This window comes from Peromyscus eremicus, chromosome 2 (genome assembly GCF_949786415.1).
Source record: "Peromyscus eremicus chromosome 2, PerEre_H2_v1, whole genome shotgun sequence".
Lineage (NCBI taxonomy): Eukaryota > Metazoa > Chordata > Mammalia > Rodentia > Cricetidae > Peromyscus > Peromyscus eremicus.
In genome coordinates, this window is record NC_081417.1 from 149,196,223 (window position 1) to 149,211,324 (window position 15,102).

The window sequence follows — 15,102 nt, forward strand, 5'->3', positions numbered from 1 at the left end:
CCTGAAAAGTCTTCCATATAAAATGTTGCTTCTGGATGTACATCCAGGACTTATAAAGGCAGTTGTTTCTAGAGAATAATATCTATGCTCTCGGGCTGACCTTAATGCTCTCTGCCATTGTTTTCTCTAGTTTTGATTTTGCCAGTCTTTGTACCCATTTGATCAGAGTTAATTCCCTTATGGTTGCCTTGATGTTATCTTTCAGCCTATACCACGTTAACTTGTTCCAAATTTAGTTTTGTATGTATGACGTGTTCACAAAATTTTCTGTTGTAATTCCTTGACACTTAAGCACCTGAAACCCCATTGCTTCAGTTCAGCCTGTTTCACTCTGAAACTGGTGTGTGTAGAGACTTGCTCTGCAGCTCTTCTCTTCACTGTTAGAAAGCTCTAGTCTTTGTTTTTAGGGTTTTTGTTTGTTTTGGTTCTTGAGACAGGGCGATCCTTCTGCCTCTGCCTGCCTAGTACGAAGGTTGCAGGCATGTCCCACTACCCCTTGCTTTTTTTATTTCTTTAAGCTAATGGCTTTGTTGTTGGTAAATAAACTATTTTTGAGACAAGGTCTCACTGCCCGTTCTTAAGGTAGCCTTGAAATCCTTGTGTAGCCCACATTGACCTCAATTTCATGCTCCTCCTGCCTTAACCTCTCTAGTGCTGGTATTATAAGTATTTGCCACCATGCCAGTGTTTTATTTTTTAGAATATCTGATGACCTATAACTAATCCAGTTTGTTGCAGGAAAAAAAAAATACTTCAGTTACAGTAGCTATCATTGAATAAATGCTTGCTGTTTATCAGACACTGGTATTGACTTCATCAACCCTCACAACAACCTACTACCACAGAGAAAATGAGACTTGGTGAAGGGTCTCATGGTTAGAGAGTGGCAGAATCAGACTTCACATTCACCGCCCTAGCCTGCTTCTTACAAACTAAATGTGTGTGTGGCCTCCTCAAATCACCTAGCCTGTATGTTAATTCTAAGCCTCTGTCATCAACATTTTAAATGACTAGGGGATTAGTGGGAGTAACAAAGGTCTAAGAAAGGCTAAGAGTTTAGTGGACAGTGAAAGGGTGGGAATGGAATGGCATACATAATGTCCGCTATGAAATGCCATAAAATGCTCATATACAGCTAGCTTATGCTAATTAAACATTTAATTTTTGGTTATTTTGAATTCTTTTGCAGGCAGAGGCAGGTAGGTCTCTGAGTTTGCGGCCAGCCTAGTGAGTTCCAGGACAGCTAGCACTACAGCCAAACAAAAAACAGTTGGCGAGACAGATGTTGCCAGGAGTTAGTGTTCCACACTAAGTCAGAATGGATTTTAAAAAGCAGGACCTGTGCCGATCCTGTTTACCCAGTTTCCCATTGATTCTCAGCCCTCGTGTGACGCACATAGCACCTAGTACTTAACATACTGAGGCAATGAATTACAGCATGGCCATTACTTGTGCAGTGGTGCTCAGTGTTTCCGGAGACAAACAGTACTGCCTAAAAGCCATTATCTCTGCTGGGACAGGACAGCAGGCTATTCCAGAACTGCCATGTTTTCATTAGCTTCAACATTGAGCTTTTGAACAGTATTAGAATGGTTTGCGAGATACGTAAGGGGAGAAACTACAGATTATTCTGACAGTTTTTATTCATTGTTACATCACTTATTCTTAACCATTATGAATGGGAAGAATGTAAATATTCCTCAGAAATTTGTCTTGTGTATGACCGAGGTTTTTTTGGGGGGTGGGGGTGGACATAGGGAATACTGGGGGTTGAAGCCAGAGCCTCATGCATGTTAGTTAACAAGTTGCCTACCTTCCACCCAATTATTTTGTATAATTGTTTTGAAGTGTATATATTCTCTTAGTTTTATATAGATATAAATTTAATGTGCATACAGTTTGTTTGTTATTTTATATTATTTTGTTTATATTCTATTTATAATTAATTTTATTTAAATATATATTTAATTTTATTTATGTGGGGAGGGAGAAGAGAGTGAGTAGGAGAGAGAGGTCAGGAGTTGGTTTTCTCCTTCCACTGTGGTTTCAGGGTATCAAACTCAAGTCTGCAGGCCTCTCCACAGCAAGCAGTTTTACCCGCTGCGCCCCCTCACTGGCCCCTCAGGTCAAATTTTCATATAAGTGGATTACAGAAAATGTATATTTTCTTAGATTCATAATTTAATACTGTTGGTTTCAAGAATCGTTTGAGCAGCCCCGGTTGCAGTAAGTGGTGCTGATGTTCTCTACGGGTCTGTCAATAGAGCACAGGCCTCTGACAACTGTTGGTACGTGTGTTCTTATTTATTAGGTGGTGGGGTCAGACCTGGAATCCTGAGCATGCAGTCATGTGCTCTCCTACTGATTTATGCCTCCAGCTCCTGTATTTATTTTTAAATAAGTTAGACTCCCTTTTTGGTTGCCCCTTTTACCCATAATTTAGGACAAAGGAGGAAAAAATACTCAAATTTCATACTGTCACTAAATGCCAAGAGTCCTGGTGGCCTGACTGATCATTATTAAATCTTTGCTCGTGTCACTTTGTAGACTATATAGGATTAAGTTGAGTAAGAACCTCATTTCATTTGCTCAGATGATTTGCATTTGTACTTCACATTAATCTTCTGACCTTTGAACTGTAGAAGAGACTGGAGTCCCTTTCCTCTGAGTGGTTTTCTGTCAAGAGCTGCGGGAATGCGGCCTCCACTGGGGTGTGTCAGGCTTTTGAGGTTTTCCTTAAGGTCTCAGTAACTTGCACGTTGTAGGCCCAGGTATGGACCCAGAAGAGCATTTGGGACGTTTTCCTCTTCTCGCTTTGCATGTTCATGGTGACCATCTCATTGAGAGATGAAGAGCATTATAGAAGTGAAGCTAACTCTTTGTCTTGGAGTCTCTCCTGAGTTCTAAGTTGGTGCTGTCGTGATCTATATACCTGCATCTGTCCTACATTTACCTTAAACTGCAGTCAGTTCTGTAAAAGGAGCACAAAAGTGCTTATTAAAGGTAAACAAGCCTTTGAAGGTGTGTGAAGAGCTATAATAATATGCAGACTTTAAAAAAATGCTAATGGTCTCGCTGCTGTGATCTGTGTTCTCACGGATGACAGAATTGCCCATTGGGCTGCTCTTTGCTGAGTGTTCTGGAGCAAACCTACTTTGAGTCCAGTTACCAGTTCATTTGCTTAATGACTTGGCATCCGTGCCCTATGCTGACAGACAAAACATATTCCTCACACTCTTCTCCTTTGCTGAGTTCCATATCCCACCTTCTACAAGTAACAGAGATGAAGAAAGCAGGATGGAAGTGGAGCTGGAATTCAGAGAATGCACAGGAACAATGTGTGAATTGTGTGGGAAGGGCAGATTCTGTAGTGAAAACCTGTGCTCTAATTCCCACTCCGTCTTTACTTCCTGGGCTGTTCTCTGTAGGAAAGTTTCCTCACTCAACAACTTCCAGCTCTGTAACACAAACACTCAACCAGCTCCTGCCCTTAGATATGCTTTTGATTGGTGGTCATTTATTCTTGGCTGGATCTTAAGCATCTGCTCTTGGCTAGGTACTGTATTAGGTGTGATCAGTAAGATAAAACCCTTTTCAAAAAATGCTTCAACTCACATAACACACTTAACTTGCATGTGAGTCTTACTGTGGAAACGCAAAAACACAATGAAGTGCGGTGAACATTTTGGCACAATAGAGCAGAAAATGGACCTAAATTTTCAGCTGATGTGAAGGGTCTTAAAGAGGAGTCCTAAGTCAAGCACCTTAGTGGTTTCACTTTGATGTAAATGAATTCATTTCAGAATTAATCCCTTTAATAACTGTTTAAGACGACTAGAGTCTGTCAGCTTAAGTTGTTACTTAAAACAGTCCTGAGATGGGAAGTAGGCCGAGAGACTTCGGGATTATACACTGCAAATGTATAATAATAATAATAATAATAATAATAATAATAATAATAATAATAATAAATGTGTGGCTAATTCTGAGGACAGAGGTGAATAAGGACATTGGCTTTTTGATAAAAACCATTATACCCGTTGGTACTGTCAGTTCTGTCACTAAACAGATGCAAGCACCATGGATTGGGAGAACACGCTGTGAAACGAAGAGTTAACGCCAGTCTCAGCCATATAGGCAAAAGGGACTGGGGAAACAGCCTCAGGAAGTTGCCAGACACATAGACGGATAGGCTGAAGCCAGAGAGGCCCAGGAGCCTGTGTGAGTTCCTTCTGTTGTTCCCATCACAGGCCGCAGGCCATAGAGCGAGGTGACAAGAGACACTGAGATGCAGCAGTAATCAGCTAAATACACACGACTCCAGAATCAGCTGCTCATGCTGGAGTCCAGTTTGATGACGGGTGACTAATCTGCCCACGATGGCAGTCCTGTGACCTCATCGTGGCTTGGAGCCCAGCAGCTGTGCTTTGGGCTCACTGAGGGACTGAGATCAGCTTCTATAAAGAGGCCATGTGAGCAGGTGCCGCAGAGTTCAGCTCTCAGGAGACAGCTCCGCTGCACTCCTCTTTTGTTTTCCAACTGTGTACCAGTGGTGTCCGATCTTCAGTTCCTGTATTCTGTACAGTCTCATAAGCCCTCTAAGCACTAGTTCTATGTCAAAATTACATTAGCCTTTTTGGCCTCTTTATTTGCTTTATAAATAAATTGTCCTACACAAAACAAATTCTCGTTCAGAGGAAAATTAGATTGTTCTTTATAAATTTGTTTTCTCTTTATAAATCATTAGGGACTTCGTATGGACTAATTTTAAATTGTCTAATGCAGTCTTCACAAATTTTCTCTCAAATACAAATTGTACAAATCTCCATCACCACATCTGTTACATAAAATAACCACACACGTTGAATGATCCAGAAGGCCTGTTTCCAGGAAGAGCAGGAAGGCAGGCTATTTCAAATGGATGTTAATGCAGCTGGTGTGACAGTGCATGATGGGAGCTCTCTGTGACATAGATTCATGGATTCCAAAGCAGAACCCCCAGAAAATGAGCAAGAGACCCTGACACAAAACACACCTGTCTGCTATCAAGTCTTTAAGTGCAAGTCGGGGCTCTGAGGCTGAATGGAAGCAAAAGCAACCCTGAGACCTTGCTTTGGTCAGAAGAGAGATGAAATGGAGAAAACAGAGTCCCATTGTAGATGTAACCAACTGTCTTATTAAATAAGAAACACAGAACCAATGCAAAAAAGAAAGCCAAGAGATCAGAGCTAACAGCAAAAACCTTACCCTTCCTCCTGCGGTGGTCCTACCTCTCCAAAAGAGAGCTACTTCCTGTATTAAAGTCTTTATATAGACTTTCTGTTCTGCCTTCTCATTGATTGTAAACTCATCCACATGACCGCCTCGTCACTGCCTGTCTGTATAGACCTCCAGGTCTTCTATGGTTGGTATTGAGATTAAAGGCGTGTGTCTCCAGTGCTGGCTGTATCCCTGAACACACAGAGACTTACCTAGCTCTGCCTACCAAGTGCTGGGATTACAAGTGTACGCCAGCACTGCCAGGCTTTCCTATGACTTGCTAATAGCTCTGATCCCCGGGCAACTTTATTAACATACAAATAACATTTTAATACAAATAAAATATCACCATATCCCATGGTTTCTGCAGTAAGAACTGAACATGTATACTGGGAAACGCTCGTTTTGCTCAGGATTCTAATTCAGTTCTCACTACAAAATAGTTTAATTCAAGAAAAATAACTGTGCAAGGGCAAGTGAGATGCCTCATTGGGTAAAAAGGCTTGCAAACCAAGCCTGGAGGTCTGAGTTTGATCCCCAGAACCCACATAGACGTGCAAAAAAAGAACCACATAGTTGTCCTCTGACCTCTGCATACATACAGTTGTGTGTGCAGATGTGTACAATTTGTAAATTGAGAGAAAATTTGTGAAGACTGCATTAGTCGGATCTCTCTGAGTTCGAGAGCAGCCTGGTCTACAGAGCAAGTTCCAGGACAGGCTCTAAAGCTACACATAGAAAGCCTATCTGGAAAACAAACAAAACCTTTCTGTTCTTGGAAATAGGTACCACGTTTCTCTGTGGACAAGCCTCTGGTAACCCATGTTTGTTGCTTTCTGTGGGACACACCCACTTCCCCCACCCTGATGTAGATGGTTTCTTTTTGTTTTTTTCTGTGCACCTAAATCTCCCCTCCCCCCAAAATGGAGTAAACTATTCATTCACTAACAAAAATTAGGGGAAAAAATTATTTTTTTTCTTTTCTGAGCTAGGCTCTCACATGTAGCTCTGAGTGGCCTAGAACCCAGTATGTAAATGGCTAGTTTTTTGGTTTAGTTGTTTGGTGGTTTTTTGTTTTGTTTCTCAAGACAGGATTTCTCTGTGCATTCCTGGCAGTCCAGGCTGGCCTCTAACTCAGAGATCCGCCTGCCTCTGCCTCCGGAGGACTGGGATTAAAGGCTTGTACCACCAGATCTTCCTGTTTCTGCCTCCCTAGTGCTGGAATTAACAGTGTGCACCATCAGCTAGTAAATATTTTTTTTTATATATATTCAAATGTCCACTTGAAATTTTATAGGAATTTTTCAAGTATTTTACTACTTTATTAAAATGTTATACAATTGGTCAAAATTGTGTCAGTCAGATGTCCCCATTTTCAGTTTTGTGTCATGACAGTTATCTCCAGAAGGCTGGCTAAAATCCATCCCAGTACACCATAGCATTTCCATTCTACTGTTGAACAGAATAGGCCTGTGAACAACAGAATGAAGCTTCTGATGGGCTTCTCCAAGGAAGGTTTGTCTTGTTTCTAATATTCTTTCTTTGTGACCTCAAACTCGCTAACTAGAACGGAAGAGCAGCTCACCTACCCAGCAGTTCCTCTGGGTGCTGGGCTTCTTTTGTTCAGGAGCAAGATCTCTGTGTAGCCTGAGTTGGTCTTGGACTTACTCTCGGTCTTCTAAGAGCTGTAGTTAGTTACACATGCCATGGCCGCCCCTGACTTTTAGATGCTGTGTCTTCCCCCCCATTTGGCTCTGCTGTGTGTAGGATGGAAGCACTTGCCCTTCTTAATTTCCCTATTGGCATATTTTTCAAAGGTAGCACATATTCATTGGAGAAAACTCCGTATAAAATCACACTTAGTAGAAATGTGTATTTTGTCCTGGCAAAATGGACATCAGGAGGCAAGAAATAAAGATTAGTTACCTATATAGAACAGTTGCCAGTGGAAAAGAAAAGTAAACTAAGGCAAGATTTCATAGGGGATATAAATAGTGAGTTGACATATTCCTTAAGGGAAATAAACGAATTACATATTCCATGAGATATAGTTAGTTTATATATTCCATATGTGATAAAACTTAGTAAATTTACAGAAAAAAAAAACCAAGTAGTTATAAAAATAGGAAAAGATTATCACTCTCTATTTTTCTCCCTCCAGACAGGGTATCTCTCTAGCTCTGGCTATCCTGGACCTTCTGCTGGCCTCTAACTCACACATCCAGCTTCCTTTGCCTCCAAAGTGCTGAGATTACCATGCGCCGCAATCTCACTTTCTAATACTGTTTGTAGTCAGTGATTTAAGAAATACATTATTGAATACCTGTGAGAATAGCAGAAATGTGAGCTAGAATATAAACTGAACTTTTGGGAAAACAAATGTGACAATATATTAAATAAACATGTAAGGAGAAAGATGTGTTTAGTGTTGTTTGGTACATTTCAGGAGTAAAAGTAACATTGGAGTGTGTGCATGCATGCATGTGTGCGTGTACTTTTGTATGTGGCTTTGTAGCAAGAAAAACATCAAAACTTCAAGGGTCTTGAAAAAAGAATGGTGTATACAGTGTCTGGAATGTTGCATAGCTGTATAAGTTAATCTATAAAATTGTATTTTATTTGAATGTGCAGAGGCCCGAAGAGGGTGTCAGATCCCTCAGAGCTGGAGTTGCAGGTATTTTGGGGGTGCCTGGCCCGATATGTGGGTGCTGGGATCCAGGCTCCTCTTTTGCAGGTTTGCACAGGTATCTCCGGCCTCAGGGTGAGTTTCCTTAAATGCAGTGAGAAGGGAGCTTGCTTAGTCATTGGGGGTGGGGATTAGTTAGTTGAGATAGGTGTTACTGTTAAAGTTATTTGTTCTAGTTGACGCTTTTGTCATTTAGAACAAAAGTTTTAAAGCAACAGAAATCTGAAGAAATAGGACCAGGGTGTCTTGGAACCCACAGACTCTTTTTCTTTTCATAAAGGGAAATGCTGTGTACATGCCAGAATTTCATAAAGCACCCAGTGTGTGTGAGCATGCTGTTAGATTGCATAGCTGCAATGTTTTATTAACCACTCAAACCCCTGAACACTGTCATTGCGATGTAATTAGGATATGTGGTAACATACAACTATTTCACATATTTCACTAATTTTCACAACTATTTACTCTTGTTATATAAGCAGTCTACCATCAAGATCATGGCCATATTTTTACCTGAAAAGTTTTTCTTGGGGCTGGAGAAATGGTTTAGCAGGTAAGAGTGTTTGCTGCCCTTCTAGAAGGCCCAAGTTTGGATCCCAAACAAGCCAGGTATCCCACAGATGCCTGCATCTCCAGCTCTAAGGAGTCCAACCACCTGTTGTGTACTGTGCACGCACGTGTGTGCACACACGCATGAGCTAAATAAAAATGTCTCTTTAAGGTTGGTGTTGTTGGTACATGCATTTGATCCCAACATTCAGGTGGCAAGGCAGGCAGATCTCTGTGAGTTCAAGGACAGCCAGGGCTATACAGAGACACCTTATCTTGAAACACCTCCCCACTCCCACCCCAACCCCCCAAAAAAGCTTTTTCTTTACTGTTCATAAATCCCTGCTTCCCGATTTACCCTCATCCCAACCACAGACACCACTATCTCCCACTGTGAACTAATCTGCAGTTTCAGCTCTGTAACAGTTTTAATTCTGCAACTTATCCATGATGTTATGTACATTAGCAATCAAATTCCTAAGTAGATTTACTACATAGTATGTATGCTTCCGAATTTTCTAATTTCTTCTCCTCATTGACCTAGCACTGTAGCCCAGTCTGGCTGGGACTCACTATGTAGTTTTATTTGGCCTTCAACTCGCCAAAATCCCCCTGTCTCAGCCTCATGAGTTCCAAGATTATAGTGATTACATACATGTGCCTCTGTACCTTACTGCAGGTAACCTTTATTCACATAAGCCCTGCGCTTGCATGATTAGTAAGGTCTGTGCTAAGTCTTCACAGCAGACAGTGTTCAGCTCCTGATTCTGTTCTTCTTGTTCATTATGAGGTTGGTTGGTTGGTTGGTTTGGTTTGTTTGTTTTTGTTTTGGGGTGGGTTTTTTTTTTGTTTGTTTGTTTGGCTCTTCTAAGTCCTAAATTTTTTATCTCCTTTTTATAATTCGTTTTTACTGTAATTTTTTTTAACATAACAAAATTCCCCTGCTATACTACAAAGAGTTCCAGGTCACTCTACATAGCAGGAATCTGCCTGGTAAAATAACAATAAGATAAGCCCTTGTCGATTTGCATTCAGTTAAAGCATAACTGACATCTGGGCAATATCGGGGCTTCTCTTCTTCAGTATAGTATATCTTGCCACTTATATAAGTCTCTGTCTCAGCAATGTTTTAAAGTATAATATGTAAGTCTTCTACTCTTTGCTGTATACATATTTTTAGAGATATGTGTGCGTATGACCCTGCACGTTCATGTCTGTATGCATATAGGTATGTGCAGGTAAAGTGCCTGGACCCTTGGAGTTTAAATTTAGATGCCTTTGCCTGATACTTGGAGGCAGACTTTTTCTGTCCCACCTGCCAGCTCACAAATCACCACACAGAGATTTCTTACTGTGAAAACTCAGTTGATAGCTTAGGCTTGTTTCTAACTAGCTCTTACAACTTAAATTAACCCATTCCTATTAATTTACTTTTTGCCTCATGGTTTTATTACCTTTACAGCTCCTTGTGCCTCTGCCCTTCTTCCCAGCCTTCTCTCTGCCCTGAAAATCCTGCCTAGCTATTAGCTTGCTTTCCCCATTTTCCCCCCCTTTATACACGGTTTCTTTATATAACAGTCCTGGCTGTCCTGGAACTCGCTCTATAGACCAGGCTGGCCTCGAACTCACAGAGATCCACCTGCCTCTGCCTCCCAAGTGCTGGGATTAAAGGCATGCGCCACCGCCGCCACCCAGCAGCCATTTAGCTTTTTATTAAACCAATCACAATGAAATATCTTCACAGAGTGTAAAGGAATATTCCACAACATTTCTCTTTTTGTCTAAATAAAAAGGAACGGTTTTTACTCTAATGTAATAAAACTGTAAACAATAAGAACAATTATTGGCCAGGCGGTGGTGGCACATGCCTATAATCCCAGCACTTGGGAGACAGAGCCAGGCAAATTTTTGTGAATTTGAGGCCAGCCTGGTCTACAGAGCGAGATCCAGGACAGGCACCAAAACTACATAGAGAAACCCTGTCTCCAAAAAGAAAAAAAGAACCATTATCAAATGAGAATTATATTTACAATGTCCAGTCCATTTGTGTTTGGCAATTTCAGAGAAAATTCTTCAATTATTTATCCTATCTTGGTGAGCCCAAAGTTTTATACCTAATTTACTTTTTGTTGTACCTAAGGAAAACTATAACTATCTAGTCTTCAATGCCATTGAAGATCCCAGGAGGATTATAATATTACCTGAGGAAACAGGAAGCGCAGTGCAAACCACTTGTGAAGTGAAAGAGACATCTGGCTGCCTGAAAGTCACCCTAACTTCCTCTGCAGCATTTCGAGCATCTGTCTTTGACCTGCAGGCCTGTAATATCTGACAGACTTTTCTGTGTAACAGGAATTTTTAAGGAATGTCCTATTCTATCTTGGCAGTTTGTTGCTCATTGTCTAGCTTTGCCACCAAGAAAACAAGCTCCATATGGAGGTTCTTTGGGGGCCCATCATCCTTTTTTGAAATAGATTGGCATCTCTAGGAGCAGTGGTGTCTCATTGTCAAGAAAAGCCTTATGTTATTAAAACATTTTAAATGCCATATTTTGTAGGTCTTTGATGTGTTGGAAGATCATTGTCTATCTAAAATATATCTCTGTGTGACCTTGAGAACATATCTAACATGCATTTCTTTATTATCCTAAATTGCATTCAAAGACTAAAACTTTATATAAACTTTTTTTCTTTTTTTTTTTTTTTGGAGGAGGGGAGGTTTCTAGACAGGGTTTCTCCATGTAGTTTCTGTGCCTGTCCTGCATCTCGCTCTGTAGACCAGGCTGGCTTCGAACTCACAGAGATCCGCCTGGCTCTGCCTCCCCAGTGCTGGTATTAAAGGCGTGCACCACCGCCGCCGCCTGACGAGTTTTTTATTCTTAGTTGTTTGTGTATCGGCACATATATATATCAGTCATGCATGTGTGCACATGCACCATTACACACTTTGTGGAGTCCTTTTTTTTTTTTTTTTAAATAAGGTGGGAGATTGAGCCAACTTTGTAGCTCTGAGCCATCTCATCAGCCCTCTCTTACCAGTTTTATGTTTTCTCAAAACATTTATAACTAGATTTGGTATTTCATTTATTTGTTAAAACAGTGGAACCTCTAGTCTGGTGTTAAATAGCGTGAAAACAGATACCCATGTTCTCTTCCTGTGCAGGAAGAAAGTCCGCGGTCACTTACCATTACTTACCCAATGAGCTGGCTAGTTTTCTTGCTGCTAAGAGATTATTTGGGGCATACATGTGGAATCGGTTCAGTGCTCTCCCTGAGCCATTGAAATGTTCTTAGAGCTTGCTCTTTTGTTGAACATAATTTTATCACGTTAAAGTTTAAACCTTCCTTTTTGATTAGACAGAAGGGTGGAAATCCTGTGGTGTATCCTTCTGAATGCTGTGAATATGTGTTTCTTTCGTTGGTTGATTATAAAGTTGTTTTGGCCTATAGCCAGACAGAATAAGGCTGGGCGGGAAAGCCAAACGTAGATGTTGGGTTGAGAAGACGCCAGCCAGCTGCCAAGGAAACAAGACATGTAGAAAATGAGGTAACAAGCCACAAACCACATGGCAAAGCATAGATAAGAAATATGAGTTAATTTAAATGTAAGAGCTAGCTAGTACTAAGCCTGAGCCATCAGCCAAGCATTCATACGTAATATTAAGCCTCTGATTTGTTACTCGGGAGAGAACCTTCTGTTTACAGTTTACTTTTTATTTGTATTAGTACGTATGGAACCGGATTTGCTTTCCTGAGATAAAACTTGTTCATGATATAAATATGAATTTTTCATTTGTTGTTATTGTGTTTGCATGTATGTTTGTGTGTCAGAGTATGGGCCCACGTGTGCCATGGTGCATCTGTGACAGGACTTTTTTCTCTCCTTCCACCATGGATTCCGGGCAGTCAATTGAGATTAGGTTTGTGTGGGAAGAGCATCTAGCTGCTGGGCCATCTCTCCATCTTGTTACATTTAATATTGTTGAATTTCCACCTGCTAAACTTGGTGGGTTGCTTCTATTTGGTTTTCCTTCTTGCATCTGGATATATTCCAGTGGTGTTCGCTAGTATCTGGTTAATTGATTGACCTCATGGAATGAATTAGAACTACATACTGTTTTTTCCTCAAATATTTGGTAGACTTTACCAATAAGTTAGTTGAGAAGACAGAACTCAAGATGAATAGAAAAAGGTCGAGTTTACCTATAGCTTCCATTTTGGTAGAACTAGTAGACCTTGTCCATGTCGTTGTTACTGTCACTGTTTGATCTGTCCAGACAGTAGAGACCAGGAGTTGGCAGGAGTGGAAAGCACGGACATAAGACCAGCCAACCAACAGGCAGTAACTGTGTAGACAAATGAACAGGTTACTCTGTCAACTTCACTTAACGGACAGATTCGAAAAATCCTCTTGTGAAACCCTTACACGTGTAGTATACATTCAAGTACACATGACAGATTGACCAAGAGAGACTTGGTTGTGGTTCATTTAAAGTGTTAATAAAGTGTTGTAGTTGGGCCAGTAAGATGGCTCAGTAGGTGTAGGTGTGCGTCTCCAAGCCTGATAACCTGCTTCCCTTCAGGGACCCATGTCATGGAGAGAGAACCTGCTGCCACAAGCTGTCCTTTGACCTACATGCACAGTGTCTTCTGTTCCTCAGACTTCAAGTCAGAGCAGGTATTTTCTCTTGCAATGGTGCAAGTCAATTTGGAAATAATTGAGAAAATCCCTTGGGCCAGTCTTGGCAGCAATTAGAAACCAGGTGCTTTACTTTCTGGAAGGTCAGAGGAAAAGCCAAAGGGAAATGCCAAAGCATTTTTATCTGTAGCAGAATGAGAAGCCGGCACAGCAAGGTTTGTGGACTGTTTCTGATGCTGTGTTACGGTAGCTGTCGTAAATTGAGTGACACACAGTGCGTGTTAATTACCTTATAGTTTTGTAGGTCAGTGGTCCACAATGGGATGCACTTGGAGGTTCCCAGAGGCCTGCATTTCTGGGGCTTTCATTGGGGAGCCTGTCCTTTGGTTTCCCCTCCACTGTTCCTTGCTGGGCAGTCCAACTATTCACATGTCCCTCAGTCCTCCTCCCTCCTTTACTTAAAAAGGTTTTTTTGTTTTTTGTTTTTTGGTTTTTCGAGACAGGGTTTCTCTGTGTAGCTTTGCGCCTTTTCCTGGAACTCACTTGGTAGCCCAGGCTGGCCTCGAACTCACAGAGATCCACCTGGCTCTGCCTCCCGAGTGCTGGGATTAAAGGCGTGTGCCGCCACCACCGCCCGGCCTTAAAAAGGTTTTTTTGGTTACTTGGTGTCTATTGGATTCCTGTCCATCTGATGATGCTTAATTTTACCACATCTACAAGGGCACTTTGCCGTGCAGAGGATTGTAAGGCAAAGACGAACATTTTGAGTGATGGGATCCTGCATAGCATACGGCAGTATTGATTTTTAGATGGAAGTTTTTTTATTTTGTTTGGTTTGGGTTGGTTTTTCAAGAAATGATTTCTCTGTATAGCCTTTGCTGTCCTGGAATTCACTCTGTAGACCAGTCTGGCCTCAAAATCTAAGATCCTATTGCCTATGCCTTCCAAGTGTTGGGATTAAAGGCGTGAGCTGCCTCCACCACCCGGCTAGATGGAAATTTAAACCACTATTTGAATATATTGTGAAAGAAAAGTATCTTCATTGTGTTGGCCTCAGCCTCCACCTTCAGAAACTTAAAAGTAAGTTAAATTCAAAAAAGGGGAAATAAAGATAAAATAAGTAAAATTTAAAAAAAAAAAAACAAAACAGGAAAAATAACCTAAGGTGGTTATTGAAGGCATCAATAGAGCTCACCTGGATGTCACTCACTGCTTAGCCTTGCTGATCAGTAACGTTCAAGGAAGAAATGAAAACTCTCAGTTGTGTCTAGACATCTGGTTTTGGTAGAACATAAGACTGAATCTTTGCTTGTATTATACTTACTATTTTTGTTTCCGATGCTCAGCCTTGAAAAGCTTTAAACCAACCAAGGAGCAGTTACCAACCTCACAGGAGCCTCACAGGCCGGACGCAGGGTCCTGAGTGCTTCTCTCTCCCCATCAGCAGTCATGCATCTGCCTCGTTGCTGGGATTCTTGGCAGTTTGATGCGCTCGCTGTGTGTGCTAGGGTGGTTTGGTTTGGTTTTGTTTTAGACAAGGTCTCACTTTGTAGCCCTGGCTATCCTGGAATTCACTATGTAGACCGGGCTAGCCTGAAACTTACAAGAGCCCCCTGTCTCAGCCTCCCGAATACTGGTATCAGAGACATAGGCCCCCATGCCCTGTAGTCTCCACTGGAGAATTTCTCTTCTCTTACCCAGATTATCCTTGTTTCCAAGATAAATCTACCTTTTTTTTTCTTCTTCTAGATTTCTATGGGAATTTCTGTAACAATCAAACAAACCTGTCAAGGTGGGGGCAAGGGGGGGGAGGGGGACAAACTAGATTACACTCCCTAAAGAAACCTGGTAGCGGCCCAGAGCTTGGGAAGGTGAAGACTTGGATTTAGTGCTGACTGAAGGGTAGAGAGCTAAGAGGAAACCAGCTACGAAGAGAAAGGGATGGATGAGAAGAGCTGAAAGCAGGTGTC

General features: G+C 41.4%; 1 protein-coding gene and 1 long non-coding RNA gene across 15 annotated transcripts in view; one reads left to right on the plus strand and one right to left on the minus strand.

The window, feature by feature from the left end:
• Positions 1–15,102, plus strand: part of Eif4g3 (eukaryotic translation initiation factor 4 gamma 3) — a 230,406-nt gene that overhangs the window by 146,721 nt on the left and 68,583 nt on the right. The window lies entirely within an intron of this gene.
• On the minus strand, positions 11,561–12,833 carry LOC131904213 (uncharacterized). The gene is made up of 2 exons (XR_009377702.1): positions 12,697–12,833; positions 11,561–12,008 (listed from the first exon to the last, which is right to left on the minus strand). It is a non-coding gene; the product is annotated as an uncharacterized LOC131904213 (long non-coding RNA).